The sequence below is a fragment of the Triticum urartu genome, chromosome 5A (genome assembly GCF_056163025.1).
Source record: "Triticum urartu cultivar PI428250 chromosome 5A, HENAU_Tu73, whole genome shotgun sequence".
In the NCBI taxonomy this organism is placed as follows: domain Eukaryota; kingdom Viridiplantae; phylum Streptophyta; class Magnoliopsida; order Poales; family Poaceae; genus Triticum; species Triticum urartu.
In genome coordinates, this window is record NC_141877.1 from 49,373,267 (window position 1) to 49,393,869 (window position 20,603).

General features: G+C 46.8%; 1 long non-coding RNA gene across 1 annotated transcript; it reads left to right on the forward strand.

Annotated features, from left to right (window-relative positions):
• The first annotated feature begins 17,488 nt into the window (after positions 1 to 17,488).
• Positions 17,489 to 20,306, forward strand: LOC147967938 (uncharacterized). Its single transcript, XR_015603211.1, has 4 exons — positions 17,489 to 18,449; positions 18,540 to 18,600; positions 19,437 to 19,548; positions 19,654 to 20,306. It is a non-coding gene; the product is annotated as an uncharacterized LOC147967938 (long non-coding RNA).
• Positions 20,307 to 20,603: the final 297 nt, after the last annotated feature.

Sequence of the window (20,603 nt, forward strand, 5' to 3'; positions counted from 1 at the left end):
TTCCTCATTATTGATGGTTGTCTTTTCATGTGTCAATGTAATGACCAAATGCTCATAGGACGGTGGCAACGAAACAAGAAGAAGTAGCGCCTTATCCTCATCATCAATCTTCACATCCAGACGCGCTAGATCCGTGATCAACTGATTAAAGGCATTCACATGCTCCACAAGATCCGACCCCTCCTGCATCTTCAGCCCATAGAACTTTTGCTTCAAATACAGCTTATTGGTTGCTGACTTGGACATATAACGATTTGCCAGCTTGTCCCAAATTCCCTTAGGAGAATCCTCGTCCATGACATGATACATGACCTGATCCGCAAGACAAAGCCGTATGGTAGCGGCCGACTGCACTTGCATATCCTCCTATGCATCGTTGTCAGCCTTGGCCGGCTTCGTCTCTTGCAAACCCTTCAAGATTCCCTGCTGCGCCAGAATATCCTTTACTCTTGTCTGACATAGACCGAAGTTACCCGTGCCATCGAATTTCTCCAAATCAAACCTGGTGAATCCCGGCGCCATGCCGAGCCGCGATCTAACCGACTTGTTGCCGCCGGTCTGACCGTCCTTGTTTTTCTCTGCGACTTCCTCACGAAAAAGATCACTGATCCCGTATTCCTCGTCTGAAACCACGCCGCAGTCTGCGATCTACCAAGAAATCTGACTTGCACTATCCTTGTCCGCCCTTTAGAAAATTCCGTGAAGCTCAACTTGCAGATTAACAAGTTACCTGCCGAACCTGCTCCACCTTTTCCCGAACTTGCAGACGATTTTTCTGTGCCTTTTGCGCCTTGTCGCCCCAGCCTTTTATTACTGCTGGATACAGCCGGCCCAGTCTTTTCCTCTCTGGCACGGAAATAGAGTCTCAGTCCACCACGGGTTGCATGAAAAAACTGACCCAACATGCACGCCCAAGAAATCTCCAGGACCTATACCACGCATGCAAACAGTGCACATACCATGCACACTATCACGGTTCCGCACTGCCCCACATGCACGCACATAATTTCCTTTCAAAATCCAAACCGACATGCATGTTTGCCTGCTAATCTGCCGGACTCCGCGCTTTTCTTTTGTACTTCCTTCGTTCCTAAATATTTGTCTTTTTAGAGATTTTAAATAGACTACTACATACGAATGTATATAGACATATTTTAAAATGTAGATTCATTCATTTTCTTCTATATGTAGTTATTTGTTGAAATCTCTAGAAAAACAAATATTTAAAAACAGAGGGAGTACTATCTTATCTTTCCTTGCGCTGCACGCCCGCAGAGCCCTGCCCCTACATGCCACCGAACGCCCCTCGCGTATGTTCCTTGCCGCCCGCGAAATCCAACTGTCGCACGCCTCCCGAGCGGTCGTCTTGCGTACGCAGCCCCAACAACCGAGGTCTGACCAACCTTTCCTCTGTCCGTGTCCCTCGGAAAACTCCGCCGCTGCTGCATCTCCGACGAGAACTTCGCCTTGTCTTGATCTTGGTTCTTGCCAGCAAACTGAACAGCACTGTCACATGTACTCTGCCGCACGTCAACCCTGTCGTAACAGTCGCCACCTCGCGTATTGTCCGTGCACGAACCATGCTATACCCTGGCCATCCATGGCACCGACACAATCCGTCCGCAGTGCCGCGCCGCCGTCCTTGCACGACACCGAGCGCATCATCTCGATGCTTTCACACTCCGATCTATCCGGCCGTCCCCACGTCTAGTCGCCGGTCTGATCACGAGCCGAATCCGTCGCCTTCGCAACGTCTTCAACAACCACTACGCCGGTCCGATCGTCACGTCTAGCCGATCCTTACCGGCCGCAGCCCATCGAACGGTCCAGGCTTCCTGCCCGAAGTGTCCGACACCACCGACCGCCTTCGCGATCGCCGCCATGCTCCACCTTGCGCCAATCGGACATTCCATGGCACCTGTCAAGCATGATCCTCGTACCTCCGGATGATCTTCCGCATAGCCTTCTCGCAACCTTGCTCATGATACCACTTGTTAGAATAAAACGCTAATGCAAGATCATAGACGACACACGAAGGCACGATATTTGTTAACGAGATTCACCGATATGGCTACATCCCCGGGGCATGACTACGGGCGCTCCTCCCCAAGATACCGCAACACCGGCCGCCCGGGCGCCGGCACAAGCCGTCGGCTCCCCCGCGTACCTGTTGCTATCAAGTCGTCATCATGGGTTACAACGTGTGATGTCCCTCCGTATATAAGAGGCCTAGGATACAAGTGTTCGACTCCTACACAACTCATACCTAACCACATCAATTACAACTCTAAGTCCATGTAACCCCTTACATACGTAATATATTCGACACAAATATAACACAAGATCCACGAGCCGGTGCCATCATCGTCTTGCCAGGGCAACTCCAGCTTCGGACGGCGCAGAAGCGGAGCTAAACAGAGGGGAGCATCACGCACGGATCCACATTAGGCTTTGTTCAGTTGGTGGGTCTCTAATACCCTCGGGGATTTCAATCCACCCAGCAGTTGAGGGTGATCCACACTCCCCCACCCATTCGCTGTCGGGATTAAACCTACAGATTCCTCGCAATCCATCTCTCAGTTTTTGTACGGTTAACACCTCCATCAATTATATAGTACAAAAATACAAGTACAGAAGCTTAAGTAGTTGCCTATTTCTTACAGAACTGTGCTTGTGTAGCTAACACACAAAGAGGCTTCGCTGAACATATGCTAGTACAATAGAAGTACTGCTAACTGAAAATTAAATCTATAATTGCCTGCTTCTGATCTCAAAGTAGTTTGGTTCAAGATTTCAAGTTCATTTTCTAACTGAAATTTTCTGAATCAAAGACAAACTGCTGTACTACCAAGGTTCATGTCAAAAAACCATTTGTAAATGTCTCTAATTAGAATCTAACAGTTGGCAGTCATAATGTAAGTTTTTCATACAGGTAAAATAGATTTTCTAACAGGTGACCGGCCCCTAACCGGATCCACAAGCATCAAATTGTAGATCGCCCTCACCTCGGCGTTCTTTGTCAACAGCTTGAGGAAGACAGATACGTAACCTTCACTCGCCTCGTCTTGGCCGTCGGGGTAGTAGCAGATGCACCATTCGTAGCCGCCGATGGAGATTGGAGAATACGGGAGAACGGAGACATTCGCCTCTACCTAGGCCCTTGAGACGGCTGTAGCTAGCGATCTCGAATGCAACCTTTGCCCGCGCCATGTGCGTCTCTGCTGTGCACCTCGACGGCACCATCGCTATTGAACTCGGCGATGCTGCCATTGTGGGAGTTGGGAGGAGGACGGGGGTCGGCGTGGGTTGGAACTCTCGATCAAGGCTGGCGGTGATGCGAGAGGTGGTTTCGCCTCCGGCTCTGAGGGTGAGGTGGGGAGCAGCGGCGGGCCGACAGGCGCGGCAGCGGCCAGATTGGGGAATGAGGGTTTGGACGAGGGACTCGACGAGGGGAGCGAAGTTGGTCATTTTACGCAGGTTGAGTGACTTTTTTTCTTTCAAGAAACTACTAGTGTCAAAAAAAACATCTTGCATTATGGGACGGAGGGAGTACTACTGTACGTGCTTCATTAGCAACATTCCAGGAGTACAAGACCCACAAGCATAAACATACACATTTTTTAAACATACACATAACACGAGAGAGGAGAGAAGTCTCGACCTAAGTGCAAAGAAGACTCCCACAGAAGAAACAAGAATATAATCAGATCCCTAAGTCCCTGGGCATACAAAGCCAAACACCTAAATTTGCCGATGGGCTACCGTTGAAGAGAGATGCAGGAAGCCACCATCACATGAGCTGAGGTCGCACCATCACCGAATTGGCTTTCCGAGTCAAAGAAGAAGCCAGTCATAACATGTCAGATCATTGTCGTTGTGAAGCATCGACCAGGGCCTATCTCCATGCACATCAGCCCAGAAACAGTTCCTCTGTCCGATGGAGTCGAAGGAGAGTCATCGGATTCGCCGCCACAAGCCACAAACCCTACACGGGATCACATCTTCTCGCGCACACCGTCGTGTCAGCCATCATGGCGAAGAACGACGGACACACATCTTCGATACAAGTGCCCGTACCAAATGATGATGCCAGAGGCAGCACCACTCACGAAGAGGCATGTCTGGGGCACACAACTACTAACACTTGGTCACTGTCGCCACCATGCCAACCAAGCAGCAAAATAGTGACACCCAGATCCGCCCATTGACCACGCAAACTGCCTCGTCAAGGGAAGATCTGGAGCCTTATTCGACGACGACGCTATAACCGTCGACGGCACAAAAGCTATATTGTTAGTGTAACGTTGCGACACCGTTGCGCCAGGTGTCTTTCAGTTATTCGCCGGCGTTGTCATGTCATTTGCTTGCGTGTTGCATTTTATCATGTCATCATGTGCATAGCATCATCATGTTTTTCAAAACTTGCATTCATCCGGGTTCTTCGAGTTCTCTCCGTTGTCCGTTCTGAGCCCAGCCACACTTGCACGCGCCCGCGGCATGTCCGAAATAGTATTTTATAAGTGGCCGGAAAATGTTTTCGGAATGGGTTGAAAGTTGGCATGCAGTGTTGTTTTGCTGTCAGTAGACCGCCTGCCAAGTTTCATCGCATTCGGAGTCCGTTTGACGCCCCAACGGATAAATATAGCGGCAATAGTAGCCGGTCTAACGTCGGACGTTTTCGGTCTCCGGAAACAGTCGCCGGGTCTCCCTCTCTTCCCTTATCTCAGCTCGAGACCTTCTACACAGCCCACCTAGTCCATCCTCTTTCCCCTCTTCACTTCCGGAGTTGTCCGATGCGATCGCACGGTCCGAAACCCTCTCTGCTCAGTGCATCAAACCCCCTCGCGCGCGCGTCCGAAAAGTTGTCCCGGACCTGACCCGGACAGTCGTCACCGCTGTGTCCGGATCATCCTCAAACATCTATAAAACGTCTCCGTTTTTCTTTTTGGGCTACCTAACCTATTTTTCCCGTCCGTCCGATTACAATCGGAGGGACCTAACCATCCTATACTGATTTCATCTGCTATATATATAACAGTCTAACCCTAGCCTACCCTATCCAATCCACCTTTTCCCACCACGCCGCCGCAAGCCAACCACTCACTCGCCTCCTACCTCGGGATCCTCCCAGATCCAGACCCGCAGCCGACCACCTTCCTGATTTTCAGCGCCGAGCCAACCCAGTCCCTTCGATCCATCCATACATCGGTCCGGCCGTAGCCTCCTCCTTCCCCGAAGCTCCTCCTCTGTTTTCTCCTCGAACCCGTAGCAGCAGCGGAGCAGGATCCCTCGCGCCCGAGCCTCACCGACCCTGCAGCCCGCGCCCTCCGACAACCCCACCGCCGGCGGCCATGACCAGGACCGGCCTCGTCCCGTTTCTCTCCTCCTCCTAATTTTCCCTCTCTCTCACGGTGGCCCTCTCTCACTCCTTCCCAGGAACGAGCAGAAGCTCGCTCAAACTCCACGACGTCGCCACCGTCGTTCCGCCTCGTCCCGCTCCTGTTGACCACGCTGTCGCCATGGCCTTCATCGCCTCGACGCCCAGCTCGCATCCGCCCTGTTCCTGGACGGATCCGCCCTCCGGCCTCGCCTTCTGCCGCTGAAGACCCGTGCTGGGGTCTGCTTCGCTGCGCCGCCTCGCAGGCCCTCTGCTCTCCTGCGCCTCGTCCCCGTTGAACCGCACCCGTCCGCCTCGGAGATGGACGTCCCTTGCCTCCTCACTTGATCCAGGACCTCGACGTCGTTGCGTCCAAGTTCGTCGGAGAAGAGAGCCACCAGTAGGACCCCGACGAGCCCGCGCCAAGTCCCTGTCTCGCCGGAGAGAGTCATCGCGCCATCCCTTTCCTCTGGCCCGAGCGGAGCTCCTTCCTCTGCTCTCCGCCGAACCTCCGTCTTGCCGGAGTTCAAGCCGCGCCGCGCCGCCCCACAGGGGATCACCTCCGCCGCCTGGACCCGTTCCTGGCCGCCTCCTCTCCTTCCCCTGCTCTGCTTCGAGGAGAAAGATGCCGCTGCCTCGATCCACGTCAGCGAGTCGCCGTGCATTGACACCGCTGTCACCTGGACTGCGTGGTTAGCGCTCCTCCCCACTGAACCGGCCCATTTTCTCCGCTCCTTCGATGCAACCGCCCGGCCTGCCTCTGTTCCACTGACCGGGCCGAAGCCCACAAGTGAGGCCACCCACAACGCCCCTCTTTTGTTTTATTTCTCTTGTTGGGCCAGTCTGCAGTTTCGGCCCGACTCCTGTTTTTTTCCTGAGGAGTGATTTATCTATTTATCCAGAGGTTTACAGTTTTACAGAACAACCCTCATGCTTCATGCATTTAATAACTTCACAACTGTGCATCGGATTAAAATGTTTTATATATGAAACTTGCTTAGAATTTTGTCTAGATTCATAATATCCAACTTTCATCTATGTTTGAAATGTTTAAAATGTTGTTTGATTAAATTTGCTCAAATGCCATGCTAAACTGCTTTATTTCATAACTAATTAACCGTAGCTCGGTTTTAAACAAACTTTAGATGTAAATGGGGTAGAAAAATGCCTAGTTTAACATGGTGTACTCACTTTTCATGTTTAATAACTCTAAAATATGGTTTAGGGCAGAACAGTACCAAACCTAATATATGCATATGGGGATTTATCGGAATTGTTGTTCGTTGCTTCCGGCCTCATTTAAACTTGACTAGATAGGTAGTTTTATTATGCTTCACCCTCTTGCCATGTTAATCAACATTTAATCTTATTGGGTACATAAACGAGAGAGAACTAAATAAGTCATGTGGTGTTTTCTTCAATATGCAACTCCGTTGCATATTGAGCTCCACTTAATTTGTAGTGTGGTTTGTTGCTCTTTGCCATGCCATGCCATGTATCATTAAACCGGACATGCATCATACTTGATTGTGCATCCTGCCATGTTCATGTCGTGGTTGTTTACTATGTTTTTTTGCTTCTTTCCTATGTTGCTTCTTCGGGTTGGTTCCGATAACGTCACGTTTGTGAGGAACTGTTCGACTACGTCCATTTGTCTTCTTCATGGACTCGTTCTTCTTCCTTGCGGGATTTCAAGCAAGATGACCATACCCTCGAAATCATTTCTATCTTTGCTCTTTTGCTATGCCTATGTTGCGATACCTACCACTTGCTTATCATGCCTCCTATATTGTTGAACCAAGCCTCTAACCCACCTTGTCCTAGCAAACCGTTGTTTGGCTATGTTACCGCTTTGCTCAATCCCTTTTATAGCGTTGTTAGTTGCAGGTGAAGATTGCAGTTGTTCCTTGTTGGAACATGGAGATGTTGTTCCTTGTTGGAACATGATCATTGTTGGGATATCACAATATATCTTATTTACTTAATGCATCTATATACTTGGTAAAGGGTGGAAGGCTCGGCCTTATGCCTGGTGTTTTGTTCCACTCTTGCCGCCCTAGTTTCCCTCATATCGATGTTATGTTCCTGAATTTTGCGTTCCTTACGTGGTTGGGCTATTATGGGAACCCCTTGACAGTTCGCTTTGAATAAAACTCTTCCAGCAATGCCCAACATTGGTTTTATCATTCGCCACCTAGCCTCTTTTTCCCTTGGGTTCTGCAGACTCAAGGGTCATCATTATTTTAACCCCCCCGAGCCAGTGCTCCTCTGAGTGTTGGTCCGACCGAGCAGACTGCGGGGCCACCTCGGGGCAACTTGAGATTTGGTTTTACTCGTAGGATGTCTCATCTGAGTGTGCCCTGAGAACGAGATATGTGCAGCTCCTATCGGGATTTATCGGCACATTCGGGCGGTGTTGCTGGACTTGTTTTACCATTGTCGAAATGTCTTGTAACCGGGATTCCGAGTCTGATCGGGTCTTCCCGCTAGAAGGAATATCCTTCGTTGACCGTGAGAGCTTGTCATGGGCTAAGTTGGGACACCCCTGCAGGGATTTGAACGTTTGAAAGCCGTGCCCGCGGTTATGGGCAGATGGGAATTTGTTAACGTCCGGTTGTAGAAAACTTGAAGTTGACCTTAATTAAAATGCATCAACCGCGTGTGTAACCGTGATGGTCTCTTTTCGGCGGAGTCCGGGAAGTGAACACGGTGTTGGAGTTATGCTTGACGTAGGTTGTTCTAGGATCACCTCTTGATCATAGTTTCACGATCGTGCTTTGCCTTCTCTTCTCGCTCTCATTTGCGTATGTTTTAGCCACCATATATGCTAGTCGCTTGCTCCAACTCCACCTCATACCTTTTACCCTTCCTATAAGTTTAAATAGTCTTGATCGCGAGGGTGCGAGATTGCTGAGTCCCCGTGACTCACAGATTACTTCCAAAACCAGCTTGCAGGTGCCGATGAGTCCGTGCAGATGACGCAACCAAGCTCAAGGAGGAGCTCGATGAAGATCTTGTCCTTTGTGTTGTTTCGTTCTAGTTGTTCAGTAGGGGAGCCCAGTTGGGGTCGATCGGGGGACCTTGTCGCTTTTGGTAGTCTTCTTTTATTTTGGCTCCATAGTCGGGCCTTGGTTGTAACTGGTTGATGTAATGCTTTATTCACGTAATTGTGTGAAGTGGCGATTGTAAGCCAACTATGTATCTCTTTCTCTTATGTATTACATGGGTTGTGTGAAGATTACCTCACTTGCGACATTGCTTTCAATGCGGTTATGCCTCTAAGTCGTGCTTCGACACGTGGGAGATATAGCCGCATCGAGGGCGTTAAAAGTTGGTATCAGAGCCTTCCCCGACCTTAGGAGCCCCATTGCTTGATCGAATTAGCGGACGAGTTGAGTCTAGAAAAATGTTTTGAGTCATTTAGGAATTATATATCGGAGAGTTTAAGAATTCTTTTTACTCCCCAGTCCCTTCATCGCTCTGGTGAGGTATCCTGACGTAGAGTTTTGACTCTTCTCTTCTCAAATTTCACTAAAAAAAATTAGGATCACGCGGGTATCTTGGAATTGTTCCGGTCGATTTGTGACGAGAACATTGTTCTTGGTGCCTCCTGTCATTTAGGGGTTGTGGCAGTGTCCCGGGGAGTTGAGCTCTGAGGTGTTGTCGTCACAATTTTATCGTTGCAGTTCTGGAATACCTGAGTTTAGTTCGCCGACATTGAAAATCTCTTTTATGCAGTTGTTGGTGAGATAACCTCGACGCCACCCAGTACTGGGGCGGGAGTTCGGGAGTATTGCCATAACTCGTATAACGGATGCTTTTCGAAGGTTGAGGTAGACGATTTCCGAAGGTTTCTTGGTTATGTGTTGAAGGATGGATACAGCTGGATGTAGGATTTGCTCGATTTGGGTGAGATATTATGCTTCCCATGTATCCCCAACACCTGATTGCATAACCGGAAAATTTCGGGAGTTTATAAGTGGGAAATCAAGTAGCTCTTAGGATATCTTTCCGACAGATGTATGATATGAAATTGGGGTTCGACGTCTAGTGGTCCGCCTATTCACGGTCGGTTTTACAGTGGTCTCGTTGTGTCTTCAAGAGTCCTTGGCTATGCCGACTCGGGGACGCTTCGTATGTCATGTGCACTGCCTTGTACATGATGGTGCTATAGGATCGAGCCCATGTAGGCCCCACCACGAAAACTTCACACGAAATCTCTATCATATGTTTGTTCCGGCTTATTCTGCAAGCCAATCCTTTGTTTTTGTTTGGAGTTGTGGTATTCGAGTTGCTTCAATGTCAAGTGTTGATTCCTTACCTTTCCTAAACGGTGTTCTCATACTCCTATGCGGATACTAATCCTTCATGAGCATCGAGATTGTCATGTAAATCCTTTTCAACCGGTGTGCTTCTCTTCAAGTGGGTCAAATCTTGCCAATTTTCGCAAGATCAAGTATCAGTTTTCTTCTGAACGGTGTTTGTTTCATCCATCTCCAAGTTGTCTTTGTTTTCCCGCCCTCCCTCCCTTTCTTTTCTCCGAGGACTCATATATCTCAATCAAGTGTCATTTTATTGATGTGAAGTCTCTCCATTCTTTTTCCTTCATGTTTTTACCCGGTGATTCTCAGGAAGATTGTATCGAAGCTTCAAGTTCAATATTCTCCATTCTTTTCGTCTCTGGTAGATTCAATTCAAGCTTTTGGTGTTGATCGTATTCTTTCCTCGTTTCAAATGCCTTCTAATACCGGTGCACCTCATAATAATTCACTTCTCGCTATTCTGTTGCTCCGGAGTGCTAAAAATATCTCGGATGATTCGTTTCCATTCTCAATCCGTTCAAGACATATCGAGGATGTTATCTCATTCAAACCATTTAATTCAACCGGTGCATTCTCCTTTTTCAAGTAATCATTTCAACGGTGTATCTTTTGAGTGGGCCCTAACCCACAGGTCTTTTTCCAGGATCTTACCTGGCTCTTCTTATTTTTCCCGGAGCTATCCTCAAATTTCTTTTTGAAGTTTGACGTAAGAATGATTTATCATCAGCCAAATGTCTTTCTCCAAGATCTTCCAAATTCTTTTCATCATTGGTTCAACTTTTATATTCTTCTTTATTCCGGAGTGCCTCAACAATTCATGGTGGTGTTTCTCATCGTCATTCTCAACATTTGAAGACCGAAGAAGAGTTTTACCTCTATATCTTATCCGTTCTCTCAGAGATTCGTGGTTCTAATTCGAGACCATCCTCTCATAATTGTTTTGATCGTGAGAATTCTTTTCACCCATCAGAAGCATTTCTTGAGTTGTTTTCCATTTCTTTCCTCCGAAGGCCATCTTTTCAAATATTATTCATTTCAGCTGGCAGCTCTCATTCTCCAATCTTACCGGTGCATCAATCAAATATCCTCTAATCAGTTCTTGATCTCTTCGTTCTGATGTATCTAAATCCCCTCAAGCTTCTTCGTTCATTTCCTAATTCTTTCCGGTGTTTCTTTATATTTTCTTCGTTCATTTTAAATTCTTACGGTGGTTTGTGCAAGATTCCTCTTCTTACGTTATCATACTTCCGTTCTTTCAAATCCTACCGGTGGATCATTGAAGGCCTCTTCAAGTTTGCGCATTATCTATCTTAATCCTTTCTACGAGAATAAGTAGTATGTCAAATCCATTGCTTCTCATCAATCTAAATTTGTGAAGGATAAGCATAATGTAATTCTTATTCTTGTTTCATCCAAGCGTTTAATTCTTTATTCCAGAGGCTCATCAAATTCTTGATTTCCATTGTTCATCTTCTCTTCTTCCCGGAGTTCCAACCTTTTTCAATTATTTTATCACGGAGATCCATCTAAATCATTACAAGTTTTCACCTTGTGTTTTCAACTTCTCTTTCTTTTCGTTATCCTTTTGTTACCCGAGTTCTTCATGGAGGTTCTACATGATTGGTTCATCAAGGATTAAATTCCTTCTCGAAGCGTTCATCGAGATTCTTTTCAGAGGAGCTCATGTATTCTTCATCTTGTAATCCGGAGTGCAATTCTTTTTACCTTATCTTTTAAGGTGGTGTTATGTCATTGTTGATAATTTCCCTTTGTGTTTCATGATTCACAGGTTTTCAAGAGTGACATATCTAAATCCATCATTTTCTCTTCGCTCAAGACATCTTTTCAACCAATTAACCTCTTCATTGCATTTATCTTGGGTTATATTTCACCTAAAGCTTTCCCTAAGGATTTTGCTAATTATGGTGCTGATAAACGACCCTAGTCTTCATTTACCCTCCCAGATAAATTAGTTTCTTGTCTCCTTGTTCATATCTATCCAATCTATCGTTTCAGTTAGTGGCAGAATTTCACCTCATAATTTTGGGATGTTTTCCGTAAGCCCACTACAAGCTTATTCGTTTTGTTGTTGGTTTTCCAACAACTCCGTTCGACCCTTCTCCTAAGGATGCCTTCTCAAGCTCTTTTGTGGCAGAAGTTGGCATTTTCTTCTCCATTCTTTTCTTTCAATTATCTATCTTCTATTTCTTTCTCCCGGAGGCCTTGTGATGTTGCTATTTTCAATCATCATCTCGAATTGTGAAGATCGTGATCTTTTCTGCTTATCCTTTTAACCGGAGTGTGTGCCCGCTGCTCATGTTCTTTTCATCTTATCAAGTCTTGTATCACTTTTCAAACGGAGTGCTATCCGAATTGGTTCTTCCTTGTTCCACGTTCCTAACGGAGTGTTTTCCAACTTCCATCACCTCCGTGGTATTATTCCTTCCAAGTTGTTCAACTTTTTAAGGTTCTTTGGTTTCACTCGTTTGTCAAAGAAGCAACTTAGTTTTACCTCTTCTCTTTCTCTTCCGTTTTTCCCTCCGGTGCCATTCTAGATCTCGGGACGAGATCCTCTCGTAGTGGTGGAGTGTTGTAACGCCCCGAGACCGTTGCGCCAGGTGTCTTCCAGTTATTCGCCGGCGTTGCCATGTCATTTGCTTGCGTGTTACATTTCATCATGTCATCATGTGCATAGCATCATCATGTTTTTCAAAACTTGCATTCGTCCGGGTTCTCCGAGTTCTCTCCGTTGTCCGTTCTGAGCCCAACCACACTTGCACGCGCCCGCGGCATGTCCGAAATAGTATTTTATAAGTGGCCGTAAAATGTTCTCGGAATGGGTTGAAAGTTGGCATGCAGTGTTGTTTTGCTGTCAGTAGACCGCCTGCCAAGTTTCATCGCATTCGGAGTCCGTTTGACGCCCCAACAGATAAATATAGCGGCAATAGTAGCCGGTCTAACGTCGGACGTTTTCGGTCTCCGGAAACAATCGCCGGGTCTCCCTCTCTTCCCTTATCTCAGCTCGAGACCTTCTACACAGCCCACCTAGTCCATCCTCTTTCCCCTCTTCGCTTCCGGAGTTGTCCGATGCGATCGCACGGTCTGAAACCCTCTCTACTCAGTGCATCAAACCCCCTCGCGCGCGCGTCCGGAAAGTTGTCCCGGACCCGACCCGGACAGTCATCACCGCTGTGTCCAGATCATCCCCAAACATCTACAAAACGTCTCCGTTTTTCTTTTTGGGCTACCTAACCTATTTTTCCCGTCCGTCCGATTACGATCGGAGGGACCTAACCACCCTATACTGATTTCATCTGCTATATATATAACAGTCTAACCCTAGCCTACCCTATCCAATCCACCCTTTCCCACCACGCCACCACAAGCCAACCACTCACTCGCCTCCCACCTCGGGATCCTCCCAAATCCAGACCCGCAGCCGACCACCTTCCTGATTTTCAGCGCCGAGCCAACCCAGTCCCTTCGATCCATCCATACATCGGTCCGGCCGCAGCCTCCTCCTTCCCCGAAGCTCCTCCTCTGTTTTCACCTCAAACCCGTAGCAGCAGCGGAGCAGGAGCCCTCGCGCCCGAGCCTCACCGACCCTGCAGCCCGCGCCCTCCGACAACCCCGCCACTGGCGGCCATGACCAGGACCGGCCTCGTCCCGTTTCTCTCCTCCTCCTAATTTTTTCCCTCCCTCTCTCTCTCACGGTGGCCCTCTCTCTCCTTCCCAGGAACGAGCAGAAGCTTGCTCAAACTCCACGACGTCGCCACCGTCGTTCCGCCTCATCCCGCTCCTGTTGACCACGCTGTCGCCATGGCCTTCATTGCCAAGACGCCCAGCTCGCATCCGCCCTGTTCCTGGACGGATCCACCCTCACCTTCTGCCGCTGAAGACCCGCGCTGGGGTCTGCTTCACTGCGCCGCCTCGCAGGCCCTCTGCTCTCCTGCGCCTCGTCCCCGTTGAACCGCGCCCGTCCGCCTCGGAGCTGGACGTCCCTTGCCTCCTCACTTTGCTCCGGGACCTCGACGTCGCTGCGTCCAAGTTCGCCGGAGAAGAGAGCCACCAGTAGGACCCCGACGAGCCCGCGCCAAGTCCCTGTCTCGCCGGAGAGAGTCATCGCGCCATCCCTTTCCTCTGGCCCGAGCGGAGCTCCTTCCTCTGCTCTCCGCCGAACCTCCGTCTTGCCGGAGTTCAAGCCGCGCCGCGCCGCCCCACAGGGGATCACCTCCGCCGCCTGGACCCGTTCCCGGCCGCCTCCTCTCCTTCCCCTGCTTTGCTTCGAGGAGAAAGATGTCGCTGCCTCGATCCACGTCAGCGAGTCGCCGTGCGTTGACACCGCTGTCACCTGGACTGCGTGGTTAGCGCTCCTCCCCACTGAACCGGCCCATTTTCTCCGCTCCTTCGATGCAACCGCCCGGCCTGCCTCTGTTCCACTGACCGGGCCGAAGCCCACAAGTGAGGCCACCCACAACGCCCCTCTTTTGTTTTATTTCTCTTGTTGGGCCAGTCTGCAGTTTCGGCCCGACTCCTGTTTTTTTCCTGAGGAGTGATTTATCTATTTATCCAGAGGTTTACAGTTTTACAGAACAACCCTCATGCTTCATGCATTTAATAACTTCACAACTGTGCATCTGATTAAAATGTTTTATATATGAAACTTGCTTAGAATTTTGTCTAGATTCATAATATCCAACTTTCATCTATGTTTGAAATGTTTAAAATGTTGTTTGATTAAATTTGCTCAAATGCCATGCTAAACTGCTTTATTTCATAACTAATTAACCGTAGCTCGGTTTTAAACAAACTTTAGATGTAAATGGGGTAGAAAAATGCCTAGTTTAACATGGTGTGCTCACTTTGCATGTTTAATAACTCTAAAATATGGTTTAGGGCAGAACAGTACCAAACCTAATATATGCATATGGGGATTTACCGGAATTGTTATTCGTTGCTTCCGGCCTCATTTAAACTTGACTAGATAGGTAGTTTTATTATGCTTCACCCTCTTGCCATGTTAATCAACATTTAATCTTGTTGGGTACATAAACGAGAGAGAACTAAATAAGTCATGTGGTGTTTTGTTCAATTTGCAACTCCGTTGCATATTGAGCTCCACTTAATTTGTAGTGTGGTTTGTTGCTCTTTGCCATGCCATGCCATGTATCATTAAACCGGACATGCATCATACTTGATTGTGCATCCTGCCATGTTCATGCCGTGGTTGTTTACTATGTTGTTTGCTTCTTTCCGGTGTTGCTTCTTCGGGTTGGTTCCGATAACATCGCGTTTGTGAGGAACCGTTCGACTACGTCCATTTGTCTTCTTCATGGACTCGTTCTTCTTCCTTGCGGGATTTCAGGCAAGATGACCATACCCTCGAAATCACTTCTATCTTTGCTCGCTAGATGCTCGCTCTTTTGCTATGCCTATGCTGCGATACCTACCACTTGCTTACCATGCCTCCTATATTGTTGAACCAAGCCTCTAACCCACCTTGTCCTAGCAAACCGTTGTTTGGCTATGTTACCGCTTTGCTCAGTCCCTCTTATAGCGTTGTTAGTTGCAGGTGAAGATTGAAGTTGTTCCTTGTTGGAACATGGAGATGTTGTTCCTTGTTGGAACATAATCATTGTTGGGATATCACAATATATCTTATTTACTTAATGCATCTATATACTTGGTAAAGGATGGATGGCTCGGCCTTATGCCTGGTGTTTTGTTCCACTCTTGCCGCCCTAGTTTCCGTCATATCAGTGTTATGTTCCCGGATTTTGCGTTCCTTACGCGGTTGGGCTATTATGGGAACCCCTTGACAGTTCGCTTTGAATAAAACTCTTCCAGCAATGCCCAACATTGGTTTTACCATTCGCCACCTAGCCTCTTTTTCCCTTGGGTTCTGCAGACTCAAGGGTCATCATTATTTTAACCCCCCCGGGCCAGTGCTCCTCTGAGTGTTGGTCCGACCGAGCAGACTGTGGGGCCACCTCGGGGCAACTTGAGGTTTGGTTTTACTCGTAGGATGTCTCATCTGAGTGTGCCCTGAGAACGAGATATGTGCAGCTCCTATCGGGATTTATCGGCACATTCGGGCGGTGTTGCTGGACTTGTTTTACCATTGTCGAAATGTCTTGTAACCGGGATTCCGAGTCTGATCGGATCTTCCCGCTAGAAGGAATATCCTTCGTTGACCGTGAGAGCTTGTCATGGGCTAAGTTGGACACCTCTGCAGGGATTTGAACTTTTGAAAGCCGTGCCCGCGGTTATGGGCAGATGGGAATTTGTTAACGTCCGGTTGTAGAAAACCTGAAGTTGACCTTAATTAAAATGCATCAACCGCGTGTGTAACCGTGATGGTCTTTTTCCGGCGGAGTCCGGGAAGTGAACACGGTGTTGGAGTTATGCTTGACGTAGGTTGTTCTTGGATCACCTCTTGATCATAGTTTCACAATCGTGCTTTGCCTTCTCTTCTCGCTCTCATTTGTGTATGTTTTAGCCACCATATATGCTAGTCGCTTGCTCCAACTCCACCTCATACCTTTTACCCTTCCTATAAGCTTAAATAGTCTTGATCGCGAGGGTGCGAGATTGCTGAGTCCCCGTGACTCACAGATTACTTCCAAAACCAGCTTGCAGGTGCCGATGAGTCCGTTCAGATGACGCAACCAAGCTCAAGGAGGAGCTCGATGAAGATCTTGTCCTTTGTATTGTTTCGTTCTAGTTGTTCAGTAGTGGAGCTTAGTTGGGGTCGATCGGGGGACCTTGTCGCTTTTGGTGTAGTCTTCTTTTATTTTCGCTCCGTAGTCGGGCCTTGATTGTAACTGGTTGATGTAATGCTTTATTCATGTAATTGTGTGAAGTGGCGATTGCAAGCCAACTATGTATCTCTTTCCCTTATGTATTACATGGGTTGTGTGAAGATTACCTCACTTGCGACATTGCTTGTATGTGTGATGGTGCAACGACGACAAGGTGTGGCGCGGCAGGGTGGCCACGAGGGAGGCAGAGCGACGCGGGTTTGAGTCGGCATGGTCAAGCAGGGCGGCACGGGCCTGCAAGGGGTTGCACGAGGGTTTCTCGGGCGCAGGGGTGGATTAAAAAGCTGCCTGGCTCGTTAAGCTTAATGAGCCAAAAAATCATGCTTGGCACCGTCTTTTAAACTCGTCAAGTCCGTGAACACTCGCGAGGCTTCGTTAACAAACTATTATGTATTATGGTCTATGTCATGAGAGTGTGGGTCTAATTCTTACAAAAAAATATGGTGGCTATAATTATAAGAAGAGGTGTGGTTTTTGTCCTTTATAGGTTGGATTGAGTTGATTAGATTGAAAAGATGGATTGCATACTACAAAAATGTTGTTGCATAAAAAAATATGTGTTGTGTTGTGCTAATGGGCTTAACGAGCTACTCGTGAAATCCATTTAGCTTCTTCGTTAAGCTCGTTAAATTTAACAAAGGTAAAATTAATAATTGACTACTCATTAAAAAGCGAGTTACAAGCTTAATGATCCCTAACTCCTATGAACTTTTACGCGGTTTTCTGTCTGCCAAATTATACTGAAAGGGGTATGCTTCCGTAAATATGAGGGGAGTTGGGAAAAATCTATGATATGTAAATAGTTCATCCCCACTAACCTATTTCTTTTAACATGCAGCCTATCCATCTCAACATACTTGCCACATCAGCATCCTGTCAGTGACTTACATATAGGACCAACGAGCTAGTACAACAACCCTGCCACATGGGTGTTCGGTTACTGCTAAGGCCTAAGGGACCCACCACAATCTGACCTCACGCGCGTCCTCTCTCGCTCTCCCCTGATTCAGCAGCTCTCGCAGGTCTTCCCTTCCACTTCCACGCAGGTCTCCCCTTCCTCTTCCCGTTCCACTTCCACTTTCACCCTTATTCCCAAGCCGTCCGGTGCCTCTCCGGTCTGTCTTCTTGGTCTGCCTAACAAATCCAAGATCGATCAGTCTCGCTCCGCTGTCAATCTGGAGGTTTGCTCCCTCCCCACCGATCTGCTGCAATCCGCCTGCACGTCCGCCAGTATGCCCCCCATCCCCCACGCTCGCTCTCGGAGTTCGGATGCGGGCCAATCGTGATTCGTGGTTCCCTTGCCGCCGACGCAGATCATGGAGGAAGACATGGCCGAATTTGGTCTGCGCCGTACCTCCTCTCACATCCCGCCACTCGGCCTCTCCTCCACATCTCTATGGTAGGAGCGCGGGCTAGGCCGCCTTTCTATCGCCGGCCACCCTGAATCCCAGATCCTCGATGAAGCCACAATCCCAGAGGATTCTACCCGCCGTGCTCTTCTCAGCAGTGATGGCCTCGCCAGGAGTTAGTTGCGTCGGCTGCACCATAGAGTAATCCAAGAATCGGAAGCAACGAAGTATATACGTTTTCTCCCAGATTGGTTAGAAGTCCCGAAAAAAGGATTGTTTTTGAATTAGAAAATCTGATTGGGCATTAATTTACTTTCTTTCTTTTTGATGCGATATTAGGAAAAGGAATCATTTTGGGTATGATTACGACTTACCTAATTTACTTCTGCAGCCTGATTTCTTCATGCTTTGGCATGTAATTAATTAGGAACATCTCGATTTTTTTATGCAAGTTTGTTAATGCAGATGACAGTGGGTTCACACGTATCATACAAGTTGGAAACTTCCATTTGGGTGGAGCTAATTTTCAGGTGGCCAAGAAAAAGGACCAGATTTTTAGGAATATTGGAAAGTCCAGATTGTAAGAATCAATTCTGCCATGCTATTCTGTTTCCTAACTTTTTTTGGGGATGCTACTAACTAAACCTCAATCTCTTATCATTTCATGCAGCGACACGTCAGAGTTTCAACAAAGCATCATATTATGTTATGAGCTGCCTCAAAGTTTTCAGGTGAGAACTACAAATGAACACGACTATTTGTACGAAGAAGATGAGTCATGGCCTGATGACAGCTTAGTACTTCATTGTCGTATATTCTTATTACTCTCACTGTTGAAACAGACATCTGTATTGCTTTTGAGTACATGCGCAACTGCACCCATTTAAATCTTATATCCATTGATATCTTTGTCACTAATGTCATCCGCCTATTCTCTTCATACCCATGTGAGTCAACAACAGATCCGCAAGGGCATTCACAATATGCAGATGATCACCAAATTTCACCTTCATGCACGGTGTTGTAGACTTAGAAAAGAAATATTCATGCAGCCATATGAATAACCAACAGTCCCTCCTCAACTCATGTTCTATTTATTGACTAAATAAATTTTCAGTCCACTGTTTTCAGGAAAATAACAATTTCTAGAATAATTTCATGTCTTGAAATTAAGCAATACTGCAGGGTTACCATGATACATGACTTCCATAGAAACACGAATATGGGAGTACATACCAGTTTGCACCATCTTACCTTAATCCCTGATTATACCGCTCAAATTAGCCTCACCATGCTATTTATTTGATCCCTTCATGTATGTTACTCTCATAATACAAGTTATAATGCTCGGAGAAAATTGGAGTTACAGCCGCCTGCTGGTACACTATCTTGCCACTTACCGTGAGGTTATCCTCTATAATTTTACGATTATTATCTTTCCCATGCCTTCAGCAATTATGTTTGCAGACGAATGAATACTTGCATTAGTTTGCATCTCATCTATACACGTTTATTGGTTCCTCTTATGGATTATTGTTAAATTTTGCTATCTAATTTCCTACAACAGAACAATGAAACATGGATGGTTACGGTAGATGGAGGGCCAGAGTTTCACTATTCATTTTGTCATGCATGCTCAAAACAAAACCAAAAGATATCATCGGATTGTAGCACTGCAGGTTGTTTCCCTAGCCCTATGGGATGTCGTACACACTAAAAGTTTAAAACTTTTCTTCCAGTTGTTGAAGAACATGTTGCCTCACTGTCGTGCCTCGCTTTTGTAGGAGATCTTGCAGCTTCCGCTCATCGGCGATCTTAATGGAGTGGCTACACAAAATATCCAGATAAACATGAAGAGTCTATTCTCCAATTTCAGTTTTTTTGAAGAACCAAGAATGGCAAGTACAACTCAACTTCGAATTTTTTCTTTGTTACGAATGCAAAACATAAAATCATCTGAGGAGGGAATTTCTAGACAAGGTACAACCTATAGGTATAAGCCTTTCAAAAAAGTTATCATGCCAGTATAAATAAATAAATTAGTTTTGTTTCTGTACGGTACTGCTTCCTTAGCAAATAAAGAATTATATCGATGTATGCTATTCTTGATGCCTCTTTGGATATGCTTTAGCTGTACTATCATATGCCCATACTTTATTTTTCCAGTTGTTAAGATTTGGCCACACGAATTTGAACTTCTTTGTAGGTGAACAAATGCCTCATCTGGAGCAACTATAGGCTAACCAAGTGTACTAGAATTACTTCAATGCTCTTAAAATACAACATAGTTACTTGAGAGAGGAATCGATGCACGTTACTGATAATTCTCTTTATGCTTGTGCAGAAATATGTTTGCTCAACATTTCAAATGTAAATATAAATATTCCATTGGATCTCCAATACCAATATTTAGAATGTAATTGTAATGTTCAGCATTTCAAGCTGTATTTAATATTCATTCGTACATATATGCTTTTCTTTGAATCTGTTCATGGAAACCACAAAGTCCCGCAGCAACGTGCGGGGGTATCATCTAGTTTTTATGAAATCCTTAAGAAAAAAGAGGTTTACGTGAGCTATTGAAGTGTTGTTTCTTTTTCTTTTGAGAAACTTTCGATCTATTTATTTTTTTACTTATGAAAGTACAACAAACACCAGAAATAACTAAAATGACATCCAGCTACGTAGAACACCTAGCGACGCCTACAAGCGTTGAAACGAGTCGAAGGTGCGC